Source organism: Salvia splendens, chromosome 6 (assembly GCF_004379255.2).
Source record: "Salvia splendens isolate huo1 chromosome 6, SspV2, whole genome shotgun sequence".
Lineage (NCBI taxonomy): Eukaryota > Viridiplantae > Streptophyta > Magnoliopsida > Lamiales > Lamiaceae > Salvia > Salvia splendens.
In genome coordinates, this window is record NC_056037.1 from 1,586,785 (window position 1) to 1,601,999 (window position 15,215).

Below are 15,215 nucleotides of genomic sequence, written 5' to 3' on the forward strand. Positions count from 1 at the left end.
TGGTGCGTACACCACTCAAGGCATCTTGCTTCATCCCCGAATTTCCCTCCGTTTTCCGTAGCTATGGCCTTGTGTATCAGTATTCATTGTGTCCTTTACGTGTATGTAAATCCTATTACTCTTAGTACTTTTCCCTTTTCTTTACTTTCGTACAATCTTTCTCTCTTCTGTTCTGTAAATTGAATTCCTGCCGTAGTTTGTTTTCTTTTCCGTAATTTCAGAAGGCCCTTGACGACAAAGTAATAACGCTAACACTTTCTGTTGGTTAAAACTTTTATGTAATTGGTTTCTTCTAAATTTTGGCTGGCAAACTTCTCTGATTGTCTTGCGCACATCCCAGCATGTCACCCGTGTGCAGATCGTTGCAATAGTTGGCCCCCTTTTGGTTGGATGAATTGGATGCACCAGGTTTACATAGCCTATTGCGTATTTGCACATGAAACTAAAGAATATAGTTATAGTATTGAGCGTATTTCCTGATTATCGTCTCGTTGTGTGTGACACATTATGATGTTGGCCGGGGCATTAGGAAAGAGCTTCAGATTTTCTTGCATATTACACTTGCCTTTTTTGTCGATGGGAACTTTCCTTCTCTCTCCTCTGTGCATGTTTTGTATGTGTTGCCTATTTGTGGTACTTCTGTTACGCCTCTTCTTTGAAGCACTATAACAAAAGCAAACAATATCTCCCATAATTTAACAATATATAAATCTACCCATTTTGACCAAAATACTCTTGTTAATATCTTCTTCCCAACCCCTTCTCAACGAAAGTCCACATGATGGGATGGACAGCGTCCGTTGTGCAATTAGTAGAGGGACAATGGTATGATGGTATAAATTAATCGCACTATGTGACGGAGTCTGCCCCTGGGGCAGTAAAAGCTGAGAGACAAAGGTGACAGATGACAACAGACGGTGAGGCGAGGTTCTTAAGCGTGTAGCAATGAGCTTATTTGATGGAGGGTTGGCTACGGCTGTTAGGTTTTTAAGCTTCTCTCATCCTAAAAAGTTGATACAATTGTAGCTTTTTAATCATGTGGGTAATTTTTGAGTTGGACAATAAACAATAGTATGCAGTAATGTTATTAACTTCTGTCCTAGTTTGACTACCTGAAAGTTGGTTACAGTGGGTCTTTGTTTTCCTTTAGAATCACCAAACTATTGGGATGTAGGTCCGAGTTTTTCCTTTTGAAATCAAAAACCTTCTCATATTAAAAGTTCATTTATCAAAGAAAACTTGTTCTCCTGGAAATCAGCTTATTCTTTTTCTGTTGACTCCCAAGAACTTATACAATATACATGATTATTGTAGGCTCAGTTATCTCAACCCATCTATTAACGAAATATGTCCTTGTCTTATTTTAGATGCTATTTCTCTGATTTAATGCTTATGAAAAAATTACTTAAATTGATCATATAAATCACCATGATACAATTGTTCCCTGAATGTGTGAATTTTTACTGCTATGGAATTACATTCAAATATTGTAAAGTCATTTCTTAGAGACTAATGTATTGCACATTGATGACACTGGTTGTTTTTACAGAACTCTTTGTGTTACTGCATTGTTGATTAGTTTCATGTCTAGTACTGATAGCATTTTGTATTAACTCTTGTATTTATTTCAGATACATGATCTTTTGGTTGGTTGTGCTGGGATGCAAATTCTCTTTTGCTTATTTTCTACTGGCAAGTGTTAAATTTTATTTCAAGCAAATTTACATAAAATTGATTGTATTTCTATATTTATATTAACACTGACTTTCGCTTCTCGTTGCAGATTAATCCATTGGCAGAACCAACAAGGTTCTTAGTAGACTTGCGCAATTGACCAATACTCTTGGCATGATATCGTGTCAAAAAGTAAGCCACAAATTTATTGCTGATGCACATGGAAATTTCCTGTTTGTTTTGATGTGGAATTGGTTTGCTTGGAGGGAATTGGAGTTCAGTCAAAACTTAATGATTGCATGAGCACTGTTGGAGTGCATTCCTCATTTTTGGCCTTAAATCTGAATATTGGATGAATGAAACTACTACTATTTTCTCTCTTTTACCATTTACCCTTGTGCCCCCTTAATCTTGGGACTGAGAAAGGCTGTGGTGGTCCTAAACTTATCTTACACTGTTGAATAATGTAGAAATGATGCTGTACCTTTACTAGTTATTTTGATGGTAATGTTTTTTGGGCCTGGATCCTTTTTCTTGTGTTATTTGTTGTGGAATATAGGTTTGAGTTCTTCAGGATGCAGGTGTTATTTTTAACTGTTTTTGATGTGCTTGGTTACTTTTGTATGAACGGAGATTCATGTGTGATTACATCCACCAATATTTGTCACTGTTTTTCCATAATTCATTTTTTCTACAAATAAATTGCTAATGTCTCTCTACTTGTAGATAACCATAACGCGTTTACGGTACTCAGCTTATGGGCCCCCCGTAGTTGCCGTAAGTATGCAATATTTATTTATTGTCTTTTCTGATCTTGAATATGAAGGCTCTTCTACATTTTTCCTGTTCTTTATGGTATCTAGTCTCAAGATTTAGTTTTTGAATTGTACATTTCATTTCTGTAGTATTTATATTGCATTTCAATGATGGCTTTGGTATTTATCTTCCTTCTCAATTATTAATTCTAGTCAAAACTTTTGACTATGTTGTCCTTTGATTGCTGTTGCAGATTTATCTAATGGATCTCCAAGTTTTCTACACTATTGTATCTGCTATATTGGGTTTCCTGATGGGTGCTAGAGATCGCCTTGGAGAGGTAAGATGTTTATTCCACTATTTCTGAGTATTCCGGAGGAATCCTTCTCTAATAATCAAACATTTGTGTATTTGTTTACTGTGAATATTTAATCTATGTATTTATTATATTATACGTTTTCCTTATTGGATGGGTCCAATACACGATTCACTTTTATGTCTTTGCTTATCTTTTTCCTGTTTACTTCAGATTAGATCTCTGGATGCTGTTCAGCAACTTTTTGAAAAGTTTCCTGCAGCTTTTATGAATACTCTACACATACCGCTGCCACAAAGGTTCTTTCTCCTTCATCTCGAACCTTTATTTCTAAAAGAACAGCAGAAAGAATACTGATACTATGCCAGAACCCTCTACTACTTGCAAGGTGTATTTTTAATGGAATTAAACCGTACCTTTCTTTACAGGGAATCTGTGCAATCATCTGGATCTGGTCAGGTTAGTTCAACTCACTACCTTGAAGAGAGAGTGCCTCTTGTATTTGTATGACCATATATGTAGTAGTGAATTGCACAATTAATCTTTTGAGAGATGTAAGGAAACTGAACATCTTTTTCCCACAGCATAAAATAGTACTAACTCTGGGATTGTGGTATAGGTCATCGTAGCTGGGTCTTTTCTAAATAAAAGGTTTATCTTTTGTCTCACATGGATGTATCCCATATATTTTGGTTGCTAGCAGCCTTTATTGCTTGTTGCCATCAATAGTAAACCAAAAAAACTACCCTGGATGTAAAAAATGTCCGTAGAGGATGACAATCTAAAGAAATAATTATGTCTGGATTTTGGTTGTGCTGTGAGAATCAAGAGAGGCAGAGATGGAGCTGTGGGTTACTAGCATTGACTTGCATTAGTTGCTGATCAGTGCTTGCTATGCCTGTGACGTATATGATATTGTTTCCTTTTTATTCTCATCTAGAATAAGTTCTGACCAGTTTACGTCCATGCTTCTTTCATGATACTTGAATTTACTGTATCCTGTTAGGCTGGGAATCCTACCATTATGTATCCTTAATGTCGTCCAAGATTGAAATTAGAGTATGCTAAAAATCTTCTGAGATAATATTACAGATGTATGATCCTTTAAAATCTTGTTTCTTCAATATGATGTTGTGAAATTGAAATACTGACGAAATTACAGAATTGAGTTGTACATTTCAACGGAACCTGTTGATTTGTTGAACATCTCAGTGTTGAATGTGTATTGTAAATTCTTCAAATTTTGGGTCTTATTTTATTTGTCTTGTGAAATTATTTTATTTGTCTCACTGAAGGTTGTGGAAAAGAAGAAAACTGATGCTGCTCAATTTGCTCCATTTGGAATGAAATTATAAGGAATCTGAGGGAGGAAGATTATATCGACGATTTGTGAGCTTTACTGTTCTAGCTATTGTACCATCTACAATTGTTTTACATTGCTTGACACATTCTACTTGTTGCTCTTATTATATGTTATGTAGGGAATTGGAGTTGCTTCAAATGCCCAAAAATTCAAGGAGTCTTGCACTTGTCCAATGGCCTCTTTTTCTTCTAGCTAGCAAGGTCTGCTGATGTCCTTAGTCTTTCTTACTTCTTTTGATTGGTATGCGTTTGGCATTTGTTTGATTTTATAATATCTGCTGCTATCTTCTTTGTGCAAATAATTGTAGATATTCCTTGCAAAAGATATTGCTGTAGAGAGTAAAGAAACGAAAGATTCTCCAGAAGAGCTTTGGGAAAGAATCTCAAGGGATGATGATTACATGAAATATGCTGTTGAGGAGTGCTTTTATAGTATCAAATTTATCCTTACAGAAATATTAGATGATGAAGGAAATAACGAAGGAAAGAAGTGGTAAGTTTATTTTGATATTAAAGTTTTCCTCTACGGCTGAGCTCCAAGATTTCTCATGAAGGCATATAATGCCTCCTATGCGAACATGGCAGGGTTGCGAGAATTTATGAAGACATCCAAGAGAGCATAGCGAAAAGGAATATCCTTGTTGATCTTCAGCTGGACAAACTGCCGCTAGTTATACAGAAAGTCACTGCACTCCTAGGAATATTGGTATTTAGGAGTTTCCTTTTATTTTTCATAAGCAGAAAAATAAAACAGTTAAAATGAACTAATAATCATGACCCATCCTATTCCTAGCATGTAAGTCCTGTTATTTAGATAAATCTGAAAAAGCGAAGACCTTAAATATGTTATGATTTGAGACCTGCCAACCAACTCCAAACTTAACCAGGAAACATTAACATTTAAATGTTGAATAGCGAGTATTCCTTGTTTATGGTGACTTGCAAGGACTATCTTGGATTTTCCATCCTGTACTTATTTTAAGGGTTAAATCTATTTGCAGAAAAAGGATCAAACTCCTGACCTTGAAGCAGGCGCTGTTAAAGCTATTTTAGATCTATATGATGTTATGCGAATGGATGTCCTGTCCTTCAACTTGAGGTCTGTATGAGTGGTGCATTCTTTTCTTCATTATTTTTCACTTTCCGTGGTGTGAGTGTTTCCCTCCAAATTATAAATCTTATTGTAACTGTAGAGATAATTATGATACATGGAACATGCTGGCAAAAGCCCGTACTGAAGGGCGTCTGTTTCAAAAACTGAAGTGGCCTAAAGAAGCTGAGTTGGTATGCTTTCTTTGGCACCTATACCTCCTCCCTCTCTGTGTTCTCAGTCAAATTATATGTGATATTATGAGTTTGTCTACTCAATACATCTGTAGAAAGCACAAGTGAGTAGATTGTATTCTCTGCTTACCATCAAAGACTCTGCCGCAAATATTCCTAAAAATCTTGAGGCTAGAAGGCGGCTACAGTTTTTCACTAATTCTCTATTTATGGAGATGCCTGTAGCTAAGCCTGTTCGAGAGATGCTATCTTTTAGGTATTTCTTCTTGCAACTTCAGTTATTTGGCTCAGTTGCTTCATATGAGTATGTATGTGATTCTCCCTGTGTTGTTGCAGTGTGTTCACTCCATATTACTCAGAGATCGTGCTGTACAGCATGCAAGAGCTCCTAAAGAAAAATGAAGATGGCATCACAACCTTGTTTTACCTCCAAAAGATATATCCAGGTATGTTCAGATTCTCTTGTTTACCATATTGGACATTTCAAATGTGTGTTCTTTTATTGTGACCCTTGGACTTTGTCTGTGAGTTACGGGGCAATTTTGTTGATGATGCCCCTGGGGACAGTTATCTGCAGTCCTTTTGCAAGTTTGTTTCTCTGTATCTTGCTCTTATTGGCATATGCCAAGTCTAATATGTTCCACTCTGTGTGTGTATGTATGTTCTTTAGGCTAACAACTATTGGAATTGCTTTTGCCCATACACAAAAAGGTTAAATAAACTTAATAAAAAAAAGAATTTATTTTTCATTTGCTGGAGTATTCATATCTATATATACAGATGAATGGAAAAATTTCCTTGCTCGGATTGGACGTGATGAGACTACATCAGAGTTGGAACTTGGTGATAATCCTAATCATATCTTAGAACTCCGGTTTTGGGCTTCTTATCGAGGTCAAACTCTGGCTAGAACAGGTGAGTCTTCTGCAGTTCTTTATTGGACCGTGTTTGATGTTTTCAGCTTAATGTTAAAACTGGCTTGTGTCATTCGATATATTCTGTAGCGCACATCTGAAGTGTTGCTTTGAAGGGAATAGTGCATGAGGTTCAGTTTGTCTTGTAATTTTAGGTCATTTCTTTCTGTTTCTTAACTTTGAAAACTTGGACATATATAGAAATTAGAGTAAAGCTAAAGGACAAGATTTTAGGTCCCTTCAGTTTCAGATAGCTACCTTTCCTTGCCTGTACCAGTCAAACATCTATACCTGATCATGCATGGTTATTTTCTACCTTGAGGAAATATACTTCCTTGTACATGCGAGTTTGCTCCATTGGATGCATGTACTTTTTCCTTCCTACCGGCCTGCTGATGATTCCTAATTATTATATGTTGAAGCATTGCTAATGTCAATGACTCTATCTTCCATATATCCTTTCTCACTCGCTTACTCATTGATCAACAGTTCGGGGCATGATGTACTACAGGAAAGCTTTGATGCTCCAGGCTTATCTAGAACACATGTCGGCTGGAGGTTTGCATTGTTAATAATTAATTAGTACCTCTTTTTTGTTTCTTAGTTACATTTCTCCCTGTCTTCCCATGCCTATGTCTTATAAGTCAATGAATCTCAGATGTCGAAGCTGGCATTGTCGGAAATGAAACAGCTGATGTTCAAGGTTTTGAGTTGTCTCCAGAGGCCAGAGCTCAAGCTGATCTCAAGTTCACATATGTTGTTACATGTCAAATATATGGAAAGCAAAAGGAAGACCAGAAGCCGGAAGCTGCAGATATTGCTATGTTAATGCAAAGGTTCTGTTATTATGTAAAATATTTTAGCTAAGGTGTTGTGCTTTAAATTACAGACTGCTGAGTTCCCATTAGAGTCTAATTAATTAGGGATAGCTACTGTTAGAGTTGATGCTTACCTTATGAAAATTAAAAAGTTGATATTGGGGTGATTGAATAGATAAAAGCATTGATGTACACTCTTCTAGGTTAAAACCGCACCAAGACTCCAGTTCGAATTAGAATTTATTTTGGGTAATTGAATTAGATGTGCGGATTGCTTCAGCTGATAGCTTTCTCTTACCTTGCAATTTCCTTTCTCATTGTCTACATTCTGAAAACAGAAATGAAGCTCTTCGAGTTGCTTTCATAGATGAGGTTGAATCTCTGAAGGAGGGGAGAGTGCACACAGAATATTTCTCAAAACTTGTGAAGGGAGATATCAATGGAAAAGACAAGGTTTGTATGATTATCTCTTTTATTTTTTTACAATTCCCGTGGTAAATTTTTAAAGTCATGTTTCTTATGGTTGGTTCTGATACTGAATTAAACTAGTGTATATATAAGAAGAGCTGAAGGGTGACAATTGTTGGTTTCAGCTTTTATTGGTTCTTATTTTGGAGCTGCTTGTGTCACGTCACTCACCACTTGGGTGGATGTTATCTACATCCATTCTGTTGCTATGCACTCATCATTGAAATGATGCTGCTTGTTGAACCATTGTGTTCATTGATGTTATGTGGATTTGATCACTCCCCACTTTTGCTATGCATACAAAAATTTAACTTCTACTTGTTGACTTGTTGGTTCTTTGGATAGGAACAAATAATTAAGAAAATATGATCACAAAGGGGACGGGGATACCAAATAAAAAACACCGTGATTCCCAAACATATTTAGTGGATTCATCTAGATTTTGAATACCCTCCTATTTCTTTCTAACCAAATAGACCAACACAGTGTTGGGACAATTGTTCCACATTACAATTTATCCCTTTCTGAATGAAGTTTGCAAGGTCTTTAGAACATAGTTAATGGGGTGTATTCAAAACGGCGAGAACAACCCCATCTCCATTAATACCCTATACCAGAACTTTTGTCGGAATAACGCAAGAAAATTAAAATGTGATGTGGGTCTTCAGAATCGCACCTACACAAAACACACCAACTTGGAACTGAGACACTTGGACATTGTTTTGTATCATGTCACAAGCAGAAAATATGCTAGCTTCTTTGCAGTTTCAGTAAGAGCTGAATCCCAGGATGAAACCTATAACAGGTTCCGCCTCACTGGAACTCTTACTCCCTCTGTCCCATTTTAAGTGACTCGTAGTCCTTTTTAGACTGCCACTTTAGTGGCTCATTCCAAAAAGTGAACCTTTTTAAGCACAAAAAATGGTCAAGGGTAGTGGAGCCATACCACTTTTAACACAAAACACAACTTAATCTACGTGCACAAAAGTAACAAGTCACTTATAATGGGTTGGAGAGAGTATTTTATCGGCCATTCACACAACCAATCGTATTAGCTTCTGATCAGGCCATGCTTTCCCCACTTGCTTCATACAGTGTTCTTTTGTTCTTAAATAAAGTGTCTGTCCTCATATTCTCTAGTTGGACCTCAAAGCTCTCTGTTTTAATACTTTGTCGAATACCCTTGCTCAGTTGTCATTTTGAGTCTTTTTATATTGAGCTACACAAATTAACTCACAATCCTTGCAGGAAATCTATTCAATAAAGCTACCAGGGAATCCCAAAATCGGTGAAGGGAAACCTGAAAATCAGAATCATGCAGTGGTGTTCACTCGTGGGAATGCTGTTCAGACAATTGACATGAATCAGGTTTGAATTATATATTACTGTGCTACATGATCTCAAATTAAAATTCTCTGCCAATGCATTCTTCCATTGACCCTCTTAACTTTTGATCTTGAGTTTTAGACTATTGTAATGTTGGCAAAGATATCACTTTGCACATTGCTTCCCTGCATCTGTTCAATCAAAGTGGATACGTATCCCAGTTTACAGATTTTGATAGTTCAATGCACGAAACCCTGGTTAGATATATTGAAATAATTAGACCTCCAAGAGTATATTGGATATGTTTCTGAACTTGTGATTAGTAAAATATTTTTCCTGCGACTTTGGCTTTGCATCATTATTCCCTTTTGTTATTTCCTCTATGTTTGCTCTGGTGCATTCGTTGACTTTGTGATGAGTAAATATTTTCACCACTTTCATGTATGTCACTTCTCTCAGGACAACTATTTCGAGGAAGCTTTAAAGATGAGAAATCTTCTTGAAGAGTTAAATTGTGATCATGGATTACGTTCCCCTACTATTCTAGGTGTGAGGGAGCATGTATTTACTGGAAGGTATTTAGATGTTACGTATACACAATGTTTGTTCTATGTATGTTTCAGATGTGCATAACTTCTTAGCTTACTCATGCAGTGTGTCTTCATTGGCATCTTTCATGTCCAATCAAGAATCTAGCTTTGTCACGCTTGGTCAGCGTGTTCTGGCAAATCCATTGAAGTGAGTATACCTGATATGCAATGCCAATGATGTTACTTTTACAAGGTATAGTTAATGCTGATATTTGGGCAATTGTCAGGGTCCGCATGCATTATGGTCATCCAGATGTATTTGATAGAGTTTTTCACATCACAAGGGGTGGGATCAGCAAGGCATCTCGCGTAATTAATATAAGTGAAGATATTTTTTCAGGTATTGCTGTTTAAACAGATCTGTTGCATTCATAGCCATGTTCCTTAATTGATTATAAAAAATCTCATTAAAATAGAATTACTGAGTACATTTTGAAAGAGGTGTCGAGAAATCCACCTCCCAATCGCCACACTGCTTTATTTCGGAATTGTTCCTGCATTGGCACTCAAGAGTCATAAATAGTACTGATTTAATGACATGTCTCATTATAATTTTCTACATATCAACCGATCTAAGAAGTTCGTTACAAATGGAGCATCTGATGGAGCTTGTCATGATTTTCCTGTTTATCTTTTCTGAAGCTGAAGTTGATAAAATGTAGGTTTCAACACAACTTTACGCCAAGGAAATGTCACTCACCATGAATACATTCAGGTACACTCTTGCAATGCTCAAAATCATGCTGGGGAGAGTGGTGAGGTGACGGAGGGTAAATAGATAAGTTTGAGGGCTTAAAATTGGCTAAATGAGTTTTCTGCAGGTTGGCAAGGGGCGGGATGTTGGGCTCAATCAGATTGCTGTTTTTGAGGGCAAGGTTGCTGGAGGCAATGGTGAACAAGTTCTTAGCAGGGATGTTTACAGGCTTGGGCAGCTCTTTGATTTTTTTAGGATGCTCTCCTTCTACTTCACGACTGTTGGATACTACTTCTGTACCATGGTTAGCTTTCCATATAGCAGCAAATGGTTTTCCTGAATTTTTTCTTTATGCCTTTCTTTCTGTGTCTAAGTACCTTGGGTGCTTCTGTTTTTCCCACTCCTTGTCTTTCTTTTCATGTATTTTCTGATACGATACCTTTATTGCGTCTCTATGATACTTAACATTATTCATTTAATTCTACATGCAGTTGACAGTGCTTACTGTGTATGCTTTTCTCTATGGGAGGGTATATTTGGTAAGCTTATCCTCTTAATACTTCACGATAATTTGGAGTTCAATGAATTCTTCTGTTCTAGATTCTTGTAAGCATTGTGCTAAAGTCCACTAGGTTTTCAAGTTCCAAATGCCTGTAATGGTGAGGGACATGAACAAATATCGATGTTGTCCTTTTCCCATTTACCTTGAGGGAAAGGGACAGGAGAGCACTGTTATCATGCATTTTTATATCCTTCCATATCTTGTATTAGGAGTCCTGGTAACTTGATGGAAAACAGCCATCAATGTCCCACGTAGGTACTGCTACCACCACCAAATGAAAACCGAATGGTTTTAATCAGAATGAGGGAAGGTTTGGTGGACTGGTGAAAACCGAATGGTTTTAACCGGTCCTCCAAACTTTCCCTCGGTTCTGATTTCGTCATATCCTCCTGCGAGGTTTAGGTTTGGTAACTACTTTTTGATAGTTTAGGATGTCACTGAATTAGCTTAGATACCATATTTGTCATGCATTAATATTCACTGAGTTTGCCAGTTTTACCTAATATTTGTTGTAACCGTTCAAGGCATTATCTGGGGTTGGAGAAGCTGTACAAACCAGAGCTGATATATTGGGAAATAAAGCTCTCACAGCAGCTCTGAATGCACAGTTTCTTTTCCAGATTGGTATCTTTACGGCATTGCCAATGATTTTATGCTTCATATTGGAACAGGGCTTTCTAAGGGTAAGTCTGTTCTCACTCTTCCCCTATGGTTATTCCTGAAATTCTTTATATATATCTTTACGGCATTACCAATCGACAACCCATTGATGTCTGAAGAAATTGTGTCTGATAATACTCAATTTAGTAGATTCTCCGGCTTCAAGTATTATCTAAAATGTGATTAACCAATAATTTAGTGCTAAAAATCCTTAGTCGAGCCAAACTTCTTCTGCTTACAAATTTGATTAGTAGAGATTTCAGATAATTGAAATCCTCTTGTGGTCGATTAGTAATAGAACCTTTGTTGCATTGTTGAGTTACTAAGATGGATATGCGGGGTTACACTAAAATTGTGTCATGCGTTCTTTTACTATTTCTAGGTGATGTGAAAGTTGTTTACTTCCGATGTTTAATTTGTTTCTTGCATTGTCTCCCACTTTTGTGTACAGGCCATGGTTAGTTTCGTCACCATGCAGTTTCAGCTATCTACTGTCTACTTCACATTCTCACTGGGCACTAGGACGCATTACTTCGGCCGTACTATTCTTCATGGTGGTGCAAGGGTATGCTAATCCTTCCTTTCCTGCCAAGGGTGAATCATATGCTTGAAATTGCTCGAATTTGGTTAATTGTGTTGTTTTGGTTGAGATTAGTGCTATTATATTACTATCAGTCATCAATTTGCCAATTTATCGATCGAATTTGATTAAGTTGATTGGATTTTGGTTGCGATCTGTGTTGCTAGGTTCTGAATGTTTTTGCTTTTAAATGGCGAGTAGCCTTTGAATGTGAGTGAATCATATTTAATTTTGTTAAACAAGTGGTGACATATTATACTAGTGTTGATTTCGCTTTCACTGATGAATGTAAGTGCGTACATATTTATGTTCATCAGCCCGTCTGTTTCTTCTTGATTTTAAATTTCAATGTATGCTTTTGAGCTGAGAGAGTTTGGTCTTAGGAGGTGAGAAGATTTCAAATTCAGAAATGTTGAGTTTTGCGATTTTCTGGTTAATCAGTTGTAGATTCTTCTTCCATACTATAAATTTTAACTCTAGATATGTTGATTCTCCTATTTATTGGTAGAATTTTTGCATTCGTGTATCTTGGTTGGGATTAATGCTATTAGACTATCAGTTTTAGTTATCAATTCACCGATTTATTGATTGGACTTGCTTAAGTTGATTGGATTTTGGTTGCAATGTGTTGCTATGATTCTGAACGCGTTTGCTTGGAATGCCGGATAGTGCTTAGACTAGTGTTGATTTCCATTTTTCAGAATTTTAGTCTTTGGAATGAGTCCTTGATCACTGAGGAATTGTGCTTAAAATCTAGTGAGGTTGAATTTTGATTTTCCATCTCTTTGAGCAACTTCTTCTGCCAAGATTTAGTAGATTATTAACTTTAGTGCTTCGGAATCATCTGAGCACATACAAAGGTACATATTTATTCGCTTGTAGCCGTACCTTTCACCTTAGGTTACTGATTCTGACCTCAAGACAATAAGCATTTGATTTCTGAACTTGTAGATGTCTCGAAGATATGATAGCTGCACAACAATCTTTTCCCCAGAAGGGCGCCTCTACCAAGTTGAGTACGCGATGGAAGCTATTGGAAATGCAGGGAGTGCTATTGGAATTCTGGCCAAAGACGGAGTTGTGTTAGTCGGTGAAAAGAAGGTCATATCCAAATTGCTCGAAACCTCCACATCAGTCGAGAAGATGTACAAGATTGATGATCACGTAGCGTGTGCTGTGGCTGGAATCATGTCGGATGCCAACATCCTCATCAACACAGCACGTCTGCAGGCCCAGCGCTACACATTTGCCTACCAAGAGCCAATGCCACTCGAGCAGCTAGTTCAGTCTCTATGCGACACCAAGCAGGGGTACGCACAGTATGGCGGCCTTCGCCCCTTTGGTGTTTCCTTTCTGTTTGCAGGCTGGGACAAGAACTAGGGGTTTCAGCTTTACATGAGCGACCCGAGTGGGAATTTCAGTGGCTGGAAAGCTGCAGCAATTGGGGCGAACAACCAAGCTGCACAGTCCATACTCAAGCAGGATTACAAAGACGACATCACCAGAGAAGAGGCTGCTCAGCTAGCTATAAAGGTGCTCAGCAAGACCATGGATAGCACCAGCCTCAACTCGGAGAAGCTTGAATTGGCCGAGATATTCCTGGCTGCTGGGACCGTGAAGTTCCAGATGTGCCCTTCTGATAAGCTCAACAAGATGCTGGTGAAGTCAGGAGTAACGCAACCTTCTGCAGACGCGTAATGAGTATGATCCTTACATCTCGCATCATAAATATTTGAGTATAAACAATCTTTTGAATCCGTTTTCAGTTTTGAATAATCAATTTGCTGATCCTAACCAATGATGATTATAAGCCCATTTCTTTAGCTGTTATTGACTTAGAGAGATTGGCCGTTGCCATTGTTGATTTACATTTCCCCCACTAAATCTATATATACTTCTCCTTTCTCTTCGTCTCTTCATAATTATTGTTAGGAATTCTCAATTAATATATTGATTTGTTTCTAGTCTCTTCATAATTATTGTTAAGACTTATAGTGAGAAGTATGAGTTTTTGGAACATAATAGGCTGAAGTCTCTACATTAATTTGCAATTAATTAATATCTCATTTTTCAACATTAAACATTTCGGTTCTTAGTTAGATTATGAGCTTTGGTATATATTTTTTCATTTCGTGGAAATGAAATGTGTACACTAGTTTATACAACTCTATTTTTTTTATGCATTTACTCATTAAACCTAGATACATACGCTCTTGTTATGTTCACTTGCATCTATAGCAAGATCCAATGTATCTTTAAGTTTGACGATATGAATTGTATCTATATTTATATCAATCTACAATAATGAAGGTAAGTTTATTTGTTCACTTTTTTGGGTACAAGAGGAGAGCCAACGATCTAGGGACACTAGCTAACCATGCGATGTTTTGCAGTAAGGCCCCATTGCACCTTGTGATCACATTTTAATAATGTGTCATGTAATTTTGCAGGCTCCTTTAATTTAATTTGTTTTATTTGAATATGCATGTCAAAATAATAGAAAGTCACAAAATGTAAATAACACAAAACTTAATGTGGTGCAGTGAACCCTCTCACTACTTGATGGATTGTTATTGTCAACAAGCAAGGTTGTTGTATAACCTTATTTTGCGCACGGATTGACTTATTGTGACCAAGTCCATGTCACTATTAGACGAAAAAACATTTTGTCACTTATTTATTTCTCTTAGCATAATTTATGTATGGGTTAGTGGTTGGTGAAAGGTTGTTCCAATTAGGTGAGCAAAACCGTGATAATAAAAAATTATATAAAAATCAATTTATCCAATATAAGCTTATGATGTGTATAATATAGACTTAGATCTAGGGGGAATGTATGTGTAATCTCACGATAAACACTTTGACGTTGATTTCATTTAACTTTAGTGTTTGAGCTTGCATGGATCCAATAATCTTAATTAAAAGGTTTAGGATCAGGGACGGAATAGCAAATGCTAGGTCGCCGTTCCAACGGGTCGCTTGGCAGGTGCCGGACCTAGTATCCACACTGCCATTGCGGCCCCTGCCCTCTGCACACAGTAATGGTGAGTTGTTTGTTGGGTTTGGGCCTTTGGGCATTAGTTGTTTAGTTTGAATTTTTGTCTCTTTAGTTACCGGGCTTTGCAGTTAACAGAAGCCCAACAGTCCGTCACCTAATGCCAGATTTAGCCCACTTATAATATTGTACATATTTATATATAAATGGGAATTG

General features: G+C 37.1%; 2 pseudogenes; both read left to right on the forward strand.

Moving 5' to 3' along the window:
• The first annotated feature begins 2,444 nt into the window (after positions 1-2,444).
• Positions 2,445-13,910, forward strand: LOC121806328 (annotated as a pseudogene).
• Positions 12,956-13,910, forward strand: LOC121806330 (annotated as a pseudogene).
• Positions 13,911-15,215: the final 1,305 nt, after the last annotated feature.